This window comes from Uloborus diversus, chromosome 6 (genome assembly GCF_026930045.1).
Source record: "Uloborus diversus isolate 005 chromosome 6, Udiv.v.3.1, whole genome shotgun sequence".
Classification (NCBI taxonomy): Eukaryota; Metazoa; Arthropoda; class Arachnida; order Araneae; family Uloboridae; genus Uloborus; species Uloborus diversus.
In genome coordinates, this window is record NC_072736.1 from 81,327,996 (window position 1) to 81,340,055 (window position 12,060).

A 12,060-nucleotide genomic window follows, 5' to 3' on the forward strand; every position below is an offset into this window, starting at 1 on the left:
TAAAGCCAACATTTTCAGGCTATGTTTGATTAAGTTAAGGTAGAAGGAGTGAATCAGAAATTTAATTGGGTCCTTAAGATCGGTCGTTCAAACAGCAAAATTTTCTGAAATTAAAGTCCTAAAAACGCAATTTTAAGCCTTCTTTAGTTTCGTCAAGGAGGTCATGGCATCCTTTCGGATCTTCGTTTTGGAGCTACGTTTAAATTTACTACCCGAGGCAAGAGCCCTGATCTGAAACCGGACAGTTCACTCGTGATTTAAATTCGAAAAAAATGCTGTAAAGGGGGAAAATTACAAAATTTTAGTTCGTCATTCATATATGTTTGACTCTCATGGGAGTCGCAATTTTCCACTGTCTCTCCACGCATCCCCGATTGTTGAAAACAGAATTTGTTGTTTGAAATGCTTGCGAGAGTATCTAATCATTAGAGCTTTTTAAAAAAAATAATATATAAAATATGTCTTCATTGTTTAGGTCTATAAAAGCTTGGGGGGTAAACATTAGTGGCCGCCCTGGGCCCTGAGTGCTTCTTTTAGAAGGCACCCTTTCATGCTTCCGGAGGGGGCCATTTCCCTCATCTCCTCTTCCCTTTATCCATGCCAGATTACCGGTTCTGTCACAAATTTTGCAACCAAATGAAGCATGTGTGTAAAGAGTAGATCTTAATGGACAATGAACCTACACAATGTTCCCTAACAATCTATTTTTCTTAAACTATTCTATGCTGTCGGGAAATCGGCACTTACTTTGTTAAAATTCAGCATATTTGTTTGACTTATTATAAATTATCTTGTGAGAAATTTTGCTTGATTAAAAGAACTATAGGATGCGGCCTGCGGCCGCCCCTTGTCTTGGCCGCCCTTGTGCGGTGCACACATTGCACACCTGCTAGGATCGACCCTGCAAGTCATTGAGGCGCCAAGACAGAGATTCATGAGAGCTTTGTCTTTGGTGGAAGGAAGAGTTTTCTGGTCGGTTTTGGGGAAGAGAGAGGAGAACTGTGAGTGACGGTAGGGTAGCAAGCTATGCTACTCGCGAGCTCACAGAAAAAAATCCATATTTCGTAGTGTAAAATAAATGTATAAAGTGTGTTGTGGTTTTAGTAAAAGGTAGTTTTGTCTGTGATTTTGGTGTGTATTTTGTTCAGCCATAGAGGTGGAAGACCTACGTCCTTCACCAGGATATCACGGCTAAAATAATCTTTCATCACGATATCACAGCAAGAAATACGGTGGCAAAGCGGTTGGATGAAGGATCTAACCTAAAGATTCTCGAATCCAGAAGACGTCTCCCTGTCATGGATTAATAAGAACTGTTTGATGAAACAAGTCTGTGGCGGTTGCGTGCGTTCGTTTCAATTTTGATTGGGTTCTGAAAATTGAGCCTGAGTGTTCTAGAGCTGTTTTGCACTTGTTCTAGATCTCAGTTAAAAGTTTCCGCATTGCAAGAAGTGCTCCTGAGCTTTTCCAGAACTGTTTCTCAACTGTTCACGAGTTCTTCATGAACTGTTTGGCTTCTGGAACGCAACCTCAGAAAATTCCGAGTTTCAAAAACTGTTCGCATGGTTTTCATGAACTCTGACTGTTTCTGAAAATGGAAACTTTTCGCGAGGTGCCAAGGGAAAAGAGAAATTAATTCCAAGGAATTCAAGAACCTGTGGGTAAGTCCCTCTTTATTATACGCGTCCTTTATGAGAGGTTAGCGTCTTTTGAATGTATACTGCGCTGAAATTGATTTGGTTTTAAAAAGGAATTTTTGCGTTCAAGGTTCATAGATAAATAATTGTGTTCCGTGAATATTTTGTTTAAAGGTTGAAATTCTTTTAATCATTGAGGAATTTATTTACTATGCTTAGTGAATTTTGTTTGAGATAAATTAATTAATTTAAATTGCTGAAAGTGTTCTAAGAAGTAATTCATATGATAAATATATGTATTGAATTGTTTATATGAGGTACATTTAGAAACTTTTAAAGAAAAAGAAAACTTGATTTTTACAATTGTGTAAAATTTTAACTTTTCTTGCCAGTTTGATTTGATGTGTTTGCATTGTTATAATTCATTAGTTACTCAGTTTTGAAGCACTGAAGTTTGTGTTTTCACTTGCTTAAATGTTTGGTATTTAAGTTGGGAAAATTAATACGAATTAATTTTTATTTTGTGAGCGGAGTGTATATATCGAAAGATTTAAAATGGCTAGTTTTTTGAATAAACAAACAAAAACTATTTTGCTCTTGCTCGCAGAGGAATTCGATTTGACGACAGTTTTTGCTCAAAATACGAAAATTGAAATAATTCGGGAGATCATGGGTTCTTCAGATTATACAGAACAATATGCAAGGGATTGTTTAGAGAGTGTGTTACAGTATACAAAAGAGAAGCAGGAAAGAGAGGATAAATTAAAACGGGAAGAGCAAGAAAGAATGGATAAATTGGAGTTGGAAAAATTCAAAATTCAAAATGGTATAGAAACTGGCTCTTGTATCTACGGTTCCTGTAATTGATAATAGAGTGAAAAATGTAAGTTTAAAGGATTTGGTGCCGAAATTTAACCCTAAAGCAATTGACATTTCTTTGTTTTTTGTAATGTTTGAACGTCAAGCTAAAAAAGAGGAACTTGAAGAATCAAAATGGGTTTCACAACTTATTCCGTTGTTGCCGGTAGAAGTTGCTGAGGTAATTGTAAAGCAACCCATAGAAGTAGCTGATGACTTTAAACACATGATAGATTTATTAATGAAAAGATTTAGGCTTGGGGCAGGGGCACTAAAATTTAAATTTGGTAATCACCAAAGAAAACCGGGTGCACTATATTCAGATTTAGTTTACGAATTGAGAAGTTATTTGGAGAGTTGGTTAGAAGCTCTGAATGTTGAGAGTATGGAGTCACTGAAAGAACTTATACTCACAGAACAATTAAAACGTAGAGTTCCATTTGAGATTAAAGATAAATTTTTGGACGATTGGGATGAAATTAATGACGCAGCTTCGCTAGCGGAAAAGTGCGATAAATATGAAAGTATTCACGGAGGTGTTCGAAAAGCGGAAAATAAAACTGGAAATACGAGAACGTATAACAGAGATAGAAATGTGCAGGCTAGAAATAATAATAAAAGTAAAAATGATAGGTCTAGTAAGGCAGAGATTACAGAAAAAAAATTTACTGTTCAAAATAACTTGTGGAATAAAGACAAATTTGATAAAAGGAGAAATATTGTTTGTTTCCAATGCAATAAGGCTGGGCATATCAGACCAGATTGTCCGGATTTAAAGAAGAAAACTGATAACGATTCAGTTAATTACATTGATTCAGAAGTTAACTTGGGTGATTGTTTTAGACCTCATTTAAAGAGAGCGGAAATAAATGGAATTGAGAGAAACTATTTGCGAGATACTGGGGCAGGAGTTGATTTATGCGATACTAGCTGGATCAAAAAAGAGGACCTAATTGGGGAAGTCACTTGGGTGAAGCAGCCTCTTGATGGTGAATGTAAATGTCTACCGTTAGCTAAGATTACGATTAAAGGGGACTTTGGCATAATTATTACTAAAGCAGCTGTGAAGTCAGCTGGGCTTGAACAGGGGTACTACTTGCTTGGTAATAAAACTGCAGAATTAATTGAAGAAGTTAAATGTAATCCAGAGCTCATTAATGCGGTAGTCACTCGCAGCCAAAAAAGACAACTTGAGGTGGTAGATAAATCCCTAGAATTACTGGCGAATGAATCTTTGTTAGAGAACGGAGAAAAAAAGGAAAGTCGGTTAAGTAAAAGTGAAGAAGAAATAGGAATAGAAATTCCAGAAAGATCCGGGGAAGAAGAAGGGTTACATAAGGTAACAGCGGAGGAGTTTTTCGAAGAACAAAGAAGATGTTCATCGTTGAGACAGTTATGGGAACGGGCAAGTTTACTAAATGAAAAGGAATTCACTATAAGGGAAGGAAAGCTTGCGAGAGTGTCGCAATCAAAGAGAGGAGATGAAAAGTTTCAGCTGTGTGTGCCGGAACGTTATCGTTCGAGGATTTTGGCATTATGCCATGAGCAGATGTCCGGGCACCAGGGCTCATCAGAAACCAAAGACAGGGTATTACGTTGTTACTTTTGGCCGAACTGTTATAAGGAAATTGAAAATTTTGTCAGGACTTGTGATCCGTGTCAAAAGGTTGGGAGTAACAAAGACAAGCGTAAGGCCCCTCTAAAGTTGATTCCCATAATTTCAGAATTTTTTACTAAAATTAATTTAGATGCGGTTGGCCCATTAAAGGTTAGTCATAAAAACAACAAGTACTTAATTACATCAATCTGCCTTGCATCAAAGTATCCCGATGCTATACCTGTGGAAGACATTACTTCTACTTCAGTTATTGATGCATTGCTTCAGATATTTTCTAGGACAGGGTATCCAAGAGAAGTACAAAGTGATCTAGGAAGGTCATTTACGAGTGAATTGACGTCAGAGTTTTTCAATAAATTTGCAATTAAGGTGACTCATAGTTCGGTATCCCATCCAGAGTCCAATAGTGTTGAAAGGTTGCATTCTACTTTAAAGAGGGTGATTAAAACTCTTTGTTTGGAGTCAGGTCGTGACTGGGAAGAAGTCTTGCCAATGGCCTTGTTTGCACTTAGCACCGTAACGCACGATAGTGATGGGTTTAGTCCATCAGAATTACTACATGGAAAGAATTTGCGCATGCCTCATACATTAGTGTACGAGAATTGGTTGAGACAAGAAAGTGTAGATCAGAATGTGGTTGACTATGTATTGAATTTAATTAACAGGCTTAAAAGATGTCAGGATTTAGCGGTTAGGCGTGTGGCAGAGTGTCAGGAGAAAAGGAAAGTGTGGTATGATCGTAATGCAGTCTCGAGAAAGTTTAAAGTAGGAGACCAGGTGTTAGTTCTGGCTACGGCCAAAACCCATAAAATGGCAGTAAATTGGATAGGACCAGGAACTGTTATGGGAGTAATTTCGGATACAAACTACACCATAGATCTGCCAGAAAAGCGAAATAAAGCAACTATATATCATGTTAATCTCATGAAAGCTTATCAGAAACGCCCTGAATTTGTAAATTTGGTAGTTGAAATTGACGCTGAAGAGGTAGAAGAGGATGCAGAAATTCCATACCCCTTATCAAATCCAACTCAGTTAGACTTTGTAGATATTGTAAATAGTAATGATTTACAAAAACGTGCGATAGAGAGTCAACTGTGAGGGTTCAGAGCTGTCATAGTGGAAAATGCTAAAGTATTTTCTTCGGATCCAGGAAGAACACATTTAGTTGAAATGGACATTGAGTTGATGGATGAGACTACGATCAGGTCCAAGCCATATAGGATGTCGCCAAGGCAAACAGAAATTTTGAGGGAAGAAATTAGGAGACTGTTAGAATTATCCGCCATTGAGGTCAAACAGTCAGATTTTACGTCCTCCATGATTTTGGTGGAAAGCCCTGGAAAAGATCCTAGACCTTGTACGGACTACCTTAAACTCAATACTAAGACACGTACCGAGTTTTTACCCCTCCCCAACATTGAGGAAATCGTGGAAAAAGTGAGTTCGGCGACTTATATAACAGTAATGGACTTAACTAAGGGTTATTTCCAAATACCTCTGACAAAAAGGGCTCAAAAGTAAGCTGCTACTGTGACGCCTTTTGGGGTATTTCTACCAAAGGTTATGATGTTTGGGCTTGTCAACGCGCCCTTTTATTTCTGTAAATTGATAGCAATTGTTTTGGGAGGCCTAGAAAAATATGCTCTACCATACATAGACGATATCGCGGTGTTTTCGCAATCATGGGAGACCCATATGAAGGATTTAACTGAGGTGTTAAAACGCCTAGGAAAGGCGGGCCTAACTGTAAAACCATCTAAATGCAAATTTGCACAAGACAATGTAAAATTCCTTGGGCATGAAGTTGGTTCGGGGAAAAGGTCCCCTAGTGAGGTAAAAGTAAAGGCAATACAGGAATTTCCGATACCAAAAACTAAAACTCAAATACGGTCGTTTTTGGGTATGACGGGATATTATCCAAGATATATAAAGGATTATGCAGTTATAGCTGTCCCCTTAACAAATATGCTGAAAGGTAAAGTTAAGAAGGAAAAAATCGAGTGGAATGAGAGTTGCGATAAAACTTTCAAGGAATTAAAACGTCAGCTTAGTCACAGTCCAGTCTTGTATGCTCCAGATTTCACTAAAGAGTTCATTGTGCAAACGGATGCTAGTCTGCATGGGACGAGCATTGTTCTTTCGCAGATGTGGGAAGATGGGGAGCATCCGATTTTGTTCCTCAGTAAGAAATTTTCGCGAGCGGAACAAATTTATAGCACCATAGAACGGGAATTAGCAGCAATCGTATATGGACTTAAGAAGTTGAATCATTATTTGGATGGGCAGAAGTTCATAATTCAAACAGATCACAATCCGTTAACATTCTTAAAGAAAATGATAGGAACGAATGCGAGACTGACTAGGTGGGCTTTATGCTTGATGCAATATAATTTTACTGTTGAACATAGACCGAGAAAATTGCATGGAAACGTAGATAGACTGAGTAGAGCTGAATAGGATTTTCTGCCTCGTTCGTCTGGGGGGAAAAAAAAAATTGTCATAAATGTCAAATGTGATTGTGAATAGTTTTATTTCTAGATGTTACTAGTATCGTGTTTTTTTTTATGTGTTTTATGAAACAGTTTAAATATTTTGTAGAGAAAAGGAAGTGTAATCATTTGAAGTTTTCATCATTTTGAAGTTTTCAAAAAAAAAAAAAAAAAAATTCTTTGGGTTTAAATTTATTGAAGTGAAAACTGATGCAGATGGTGGTTCAGAACTGGGTTCGTATGCTGTCATGAACCTTGACGACACAAGTTGACAATTGTGTTTGGTTTGATTTTGGGTTATATGCATGCACAGCGCGTAAATTGCCGAACCTCTCATTTTGGATGTGATATGAGGGAGGGACTTTGCATCCGTCCCACATCTAAATTTTCAAATGGATCCCAATGAAAATTTTTTAGGGGGAAGGAAGCTTTAATGTATCCTATTTTCCCCCTCTTGACCTTGACTCTTCAGTATGGAAAAACAGAAACTGATTTAGTTTATGGCAGATTAACTGTCAGTGGTTTGTAAATTAATGATGATCTGGGGTTCGTCTCAAGTCATGGAGGCGCCAAGACAGAGATTCATGAGAGCTTTGTCTTTGGTGGAAGGAAGAGTTTTCTGGTCGCTTTTGGGGGAAGAGAGAGAGGAGAACTGTGAGTGACGGTAGGGTAGCAAGCTGTGCTACTCGCGAGCTCACAGAAAAAAATCCATATTTCGTAGTGTAAAATAAATGTATAAAGTGTGTTGTGGTTTTAGTAAAAGGTAGTTTTGTCTGTGATTTTGGTGTGTATTTTGTTCAGCCATAGAGGTGGAAGACCTACGTCCTTCACCAGGATATCACGGCTAAAATAGTCTTTCATCACGATATCACAATATAGACGTAATTTTGAAAATCTTCATCCGAGTCCTTGATAATGGGCTCTCCATAAATTATGTCACACTTTTTTTTCAACATCCTCCCCTCCTCTTTTTTACTAAGTTCGTTTTACAAGCTACTTTTTATTAGCATATTCGTATTAAAAAATGCATGATGTCTCACTACTTACTCTTTCCTTCCCCCTTGTCACAAAGTCACAATTTCACGACCCCCCCCCCCAAACATCATTTGTGTTGTAGTAATCCACAAATACTTCTTTATTGTACATCAGGATTGTCGAATTCATTGAGGAGAGAGGAAGTGCATGATCTTTTCGAGTCAGTTTGAAATTTGTGAATGGCAAGTGATCCATTTTTTGCCATGAAATTGCGTGTTTGAAATTTTGTAACTTTTGATTGGTTGAACATAATATAACAAAACAGCATATCAAATTGAAGGAAATTTAAAGTTCTACAACTTTGTCGTTGACAATTCTCATGAATGCTGATCCTGGGAGGGCCTAGGAGCAAATGTTTGACAAAAAGAGAGAATTTTTACGAAAATCATCGATTTTTCATAACATATACCCGGAAAATTATTGAAAATTTGACAAATATGTGTAGAAACAGTTTCGCATAAAGTTTATTTAGCTTGAATATTTTAAACGCATTTTTTTTCCCAACGTTTCCCACATTTTCTAGAAAAACCCAAAAATTTCTTCCCCCCACCCTACCACCTTTAACTCACCCCTAGGGTCGGAGACTTTTAGTATGTTTACTTACTAACTACCCCTAACAATATTCTGAAGTCAAAAATGATCGCATATTCCACGCACGTTCATTGACTGGACTAAAATGACCAGAATATTATTATTTCGTTCTTATTTTCTGAATCTCTACACCATTTCTTTTAAACCATTTTGTACAATTTTTATACTGTAGGGTATTTGATGAAAAGATTGGGGGAGGGGGGAAGTGATTTAAAACAAACTACACTAAAAGCCGATATGAGCAAACGACGATGTGCTACTCTTTTCTCCTCTCTCGTTTTTCCTCTCTGTCGATTAATGTCAACGATTTGTCAAGCAAGCGATTTTTATTTTGATTGATCTTGATTTGCAAAAGAATGCATACCTTTCACAAGACTTTGTTTGCCTATTTTTCTTCATATTTTTATAATCTCAACTACTCCATATCAGGCCTCAAAACACAAATTTTTATATCTATTTTTCAAAAACTTTCCCGGGAGAGAAACCCCCGGAGCCCCTGGAATTATGGACTTACCACTACATGGTGTTACCGCTAAAAAGGTGAATAAAAAAATAATAAGAAATTAAAATAAAAATAACAACAGTCCAACAGTGGAATCATTAAAAAACGAGACAAAAAACACTTTCTATGTAAAATAATTTTATGCGGGTATGTGTGTCTATACAGTAAAACCTGTCTACAACGATACTGTTGGGACCTAAAAAAATATCGTAATAGACAGGTTATCGTTATAGACAGTTTGATTATTCATGCTGACATTTTGCTGGGACCAAAAAAAAAATATTGTTATAGACAGGTTATTGTTATAGACAGTATCGTTATACACAGGTTTACTGTATATGTGTATGTGTGAGTGTTAGGGCAATGTCCGAATCCGGGGCCCTCGCGAAAAAATTTTCTGGATACGGCCTTGCTAGGATGTCAAAACTCCAAAGGAAGGATATTTCCGTGCGCAAATGATAAAACATAATTCAAAATAAAGAGAGGGGAGGGGGGGAAGAGAATTTCAGAAAGGGGATATTTGTATTTTTTTATGAACTCTTTAACCCATTTGAGTGTCACCCCTCCGGAAGAGTGCTGTTACCTGGCGCAAATGTCGTTTCTTACTCAGTGATGCTACTGGCTATAGATTATATAAATAATTTAAAATATTGGGGAAAAATTCAGTAAGGAAATATTTGTATTTTCCATAAAATCTTACATACATTTTGGGTATAAACCAGCAAAAGGGTGACACTGAAGATCTTCGCCCCCCCCTCCCCTCCCCCCGCCGTAGTGATGCTAGTGGGTTTTTCTTTTTACAGCCACTTTTCTTCTGGATTGATTTTAACAACATTTTCTGCTTTGAAATACGTACGAATTATGTTTCAGCCGAGAAACTTTCACGCAAATATGTGAGAACCAAGTCTAGTATAGATGAATAAATATATACCCTAAAATATTCAGCGACTAAATTTGTGTCATAATTGGCACGTTAAATTTGCCGTCTTTTTTGTTTTGTACAAAACTTCAAAACTTTTTCCGTAAATTTAGAGGGAAAACTCATAAGTTGCAGATGTTGCGCCCCTCGGGAGGCGCGGACACGCCACATTCTTCACAGGTTAAGAACCGGTGAATGAAACAAGTAAATTTTCCAAACATCTTTCTCTCATTTTTTCTTCTTTTTTTACTTTAACAATTCATTTACAAATCTAACACAGCTTTGCATCACGCATTTCTACTACCATATAAATTATTTACCAATTTCTGTACTTGAAACTTAATTGCGTGGTGGTGTGGTGCTGGTGTCGTGTCCAACAAGAAGTCAAATGGATCCGTGGGCTTTGGCGACTGCTCTAGCCAGTGGTAGAGGAGAGTGCTGTACCTAGGGACGTTTGTACCTTGGGACGCTGCTAATTTCTAAGAATCAATCTTTATCATCCATGTTTGTGTAATCTCCAATAGTAACCTTCACCACTAAATAGTACCATTGTAAAAATCAGCATCAAATGAATAAAATTGACGATTTTGTGAGAGAAAGAATATTTCATGACTGCAAAGTAAATATTTTCTTCATTTTTATTTCATTTTCTGTCTTTGTGATTGTAAATTTAATCAACTGAATTCTATTTTGTTATAAAAGAGAAGTACTTTAAATATTTTGGCTATGGGAAAATAATGATAGTGCATCTAGATTGACCATTATTTTGGTTTTTCTTATACCACGCGGTGATTCTACCTTGGGAAAGCCAAACATTTTATAATTTAGGACACATTCCAAGATAAACATATGCATGGTTCTTAATGATTAAGATATGTTTAGGAACATGGAACAATGTTCTAATCTTCTGTAGTCTTTTAAACACTTTTAATGTTAAATAATAATTTATATTTCATTATTCATAATTCATAGTTAATTATTCTTAATTTAATTCATTCCCATGAAAAAATATTTTTTTTTTTTTTGTTTTCCGGTGCAAAATTGGTTTAATTATATGGCTGTTTCCTGAATCATGAAAACTTTCCCATAGTACAACAGGATGTGTCCCAAGGTACATTAGGATGTTGTACCTAGGGACAGCTTGGAACTTTTACTTTAAATGGCTGGCAATATTTTATTTTCATACTCTCTGAAATTTAAAAAATATATTGGGTAGAAGTATGTTGGGGTATTTTAATGGGACTTTTAGATTTTAAATTCAGTTAAAAATCAAAATATGAAAAGTGTCCCAAGGTTCAACACTCTCCCCTACAATATTCTCAGTGTAGAGGTCTCCATCAAATGGGTAAGCTCAGGGCCTAATTACCGCACAGGCCGACGATGTCTGGACCTGGGGCCCCATTTTCCTAAGGGTCCCAAATTTCTTAAAGAATTATGCATAGCATTACAACTATACGAAAAAATGTATTTTTTAAATGTATTTTTACAATATTAATTTTAAAAAATGACTTATAAATTATACTTCAGGAGAATTTTTATTCATTCTGACAGTTACGAATTTATCATGTCACATGAGAGGCTCTGTGATAGACAAAGAGGCCCCAAAAATGCATTCGGACGGTGCCCAAAATTAAAAATCAACCACTGCACTCCACTATAGAGTCTTCAGTTGGCCTACAAATTATTGTGGCCTAGGGCCTCACTTTTAGTTAGTCGGGCCTTGGGTAAGCTCCGGTGTTCTGGAGAATTGCCCAGTATTGCAGTCCTTTGATTGACTTCTCATGGAAAGATTGTTGCCAGAGCCCAAAGGGTTGGACTTCTGCCTGTTGGTCCACGGAAGGTATTTTATGTCCCTTCTACCACCCACTGAAAAACCAGAACATAATTGCGTGAAAACACTATTGAAAACATAAAGCAAAAGCTCAGACTTTAGGTTGGAGTCTGTTTTTTTTCCCGCGGGGAGGAGAGGGAGAGAGGAGACTTATTACAGTTCTTTGGCTGTGCTTATAAAAAATATTTTTAAACAATATAATTTTTAACAAAACTAGTTTTGAATATTTAGGGTCTCTGTAGCTTAAAGCAATGTTTGGCACCCCCTTCTTACTTTAGCCTTTGATTTTTCCAAGGGGAATCAGGTTATCTCCATTGCCCCCCCCCCCCCTGGATCCACGCCTCTGGGGAACACAAAAAGTCCCCAGTTATTTGAACCTTTTCCCCTCAACTTTGAAAATCTGTAGGTACATTTGTAGTTTGGAGCTTTTTTTTAAATTAAACAATTTCAAATAATTAGAACAAGTTAGCAACAATTTGAACTAATGATACAAGGGAAGCGCGTATCCCAGGTATGGGGCTGGCGGGCAGCAGGGCATTTGCCTACTGAGCCGTAATAAAGTCTACAAATGAATAGT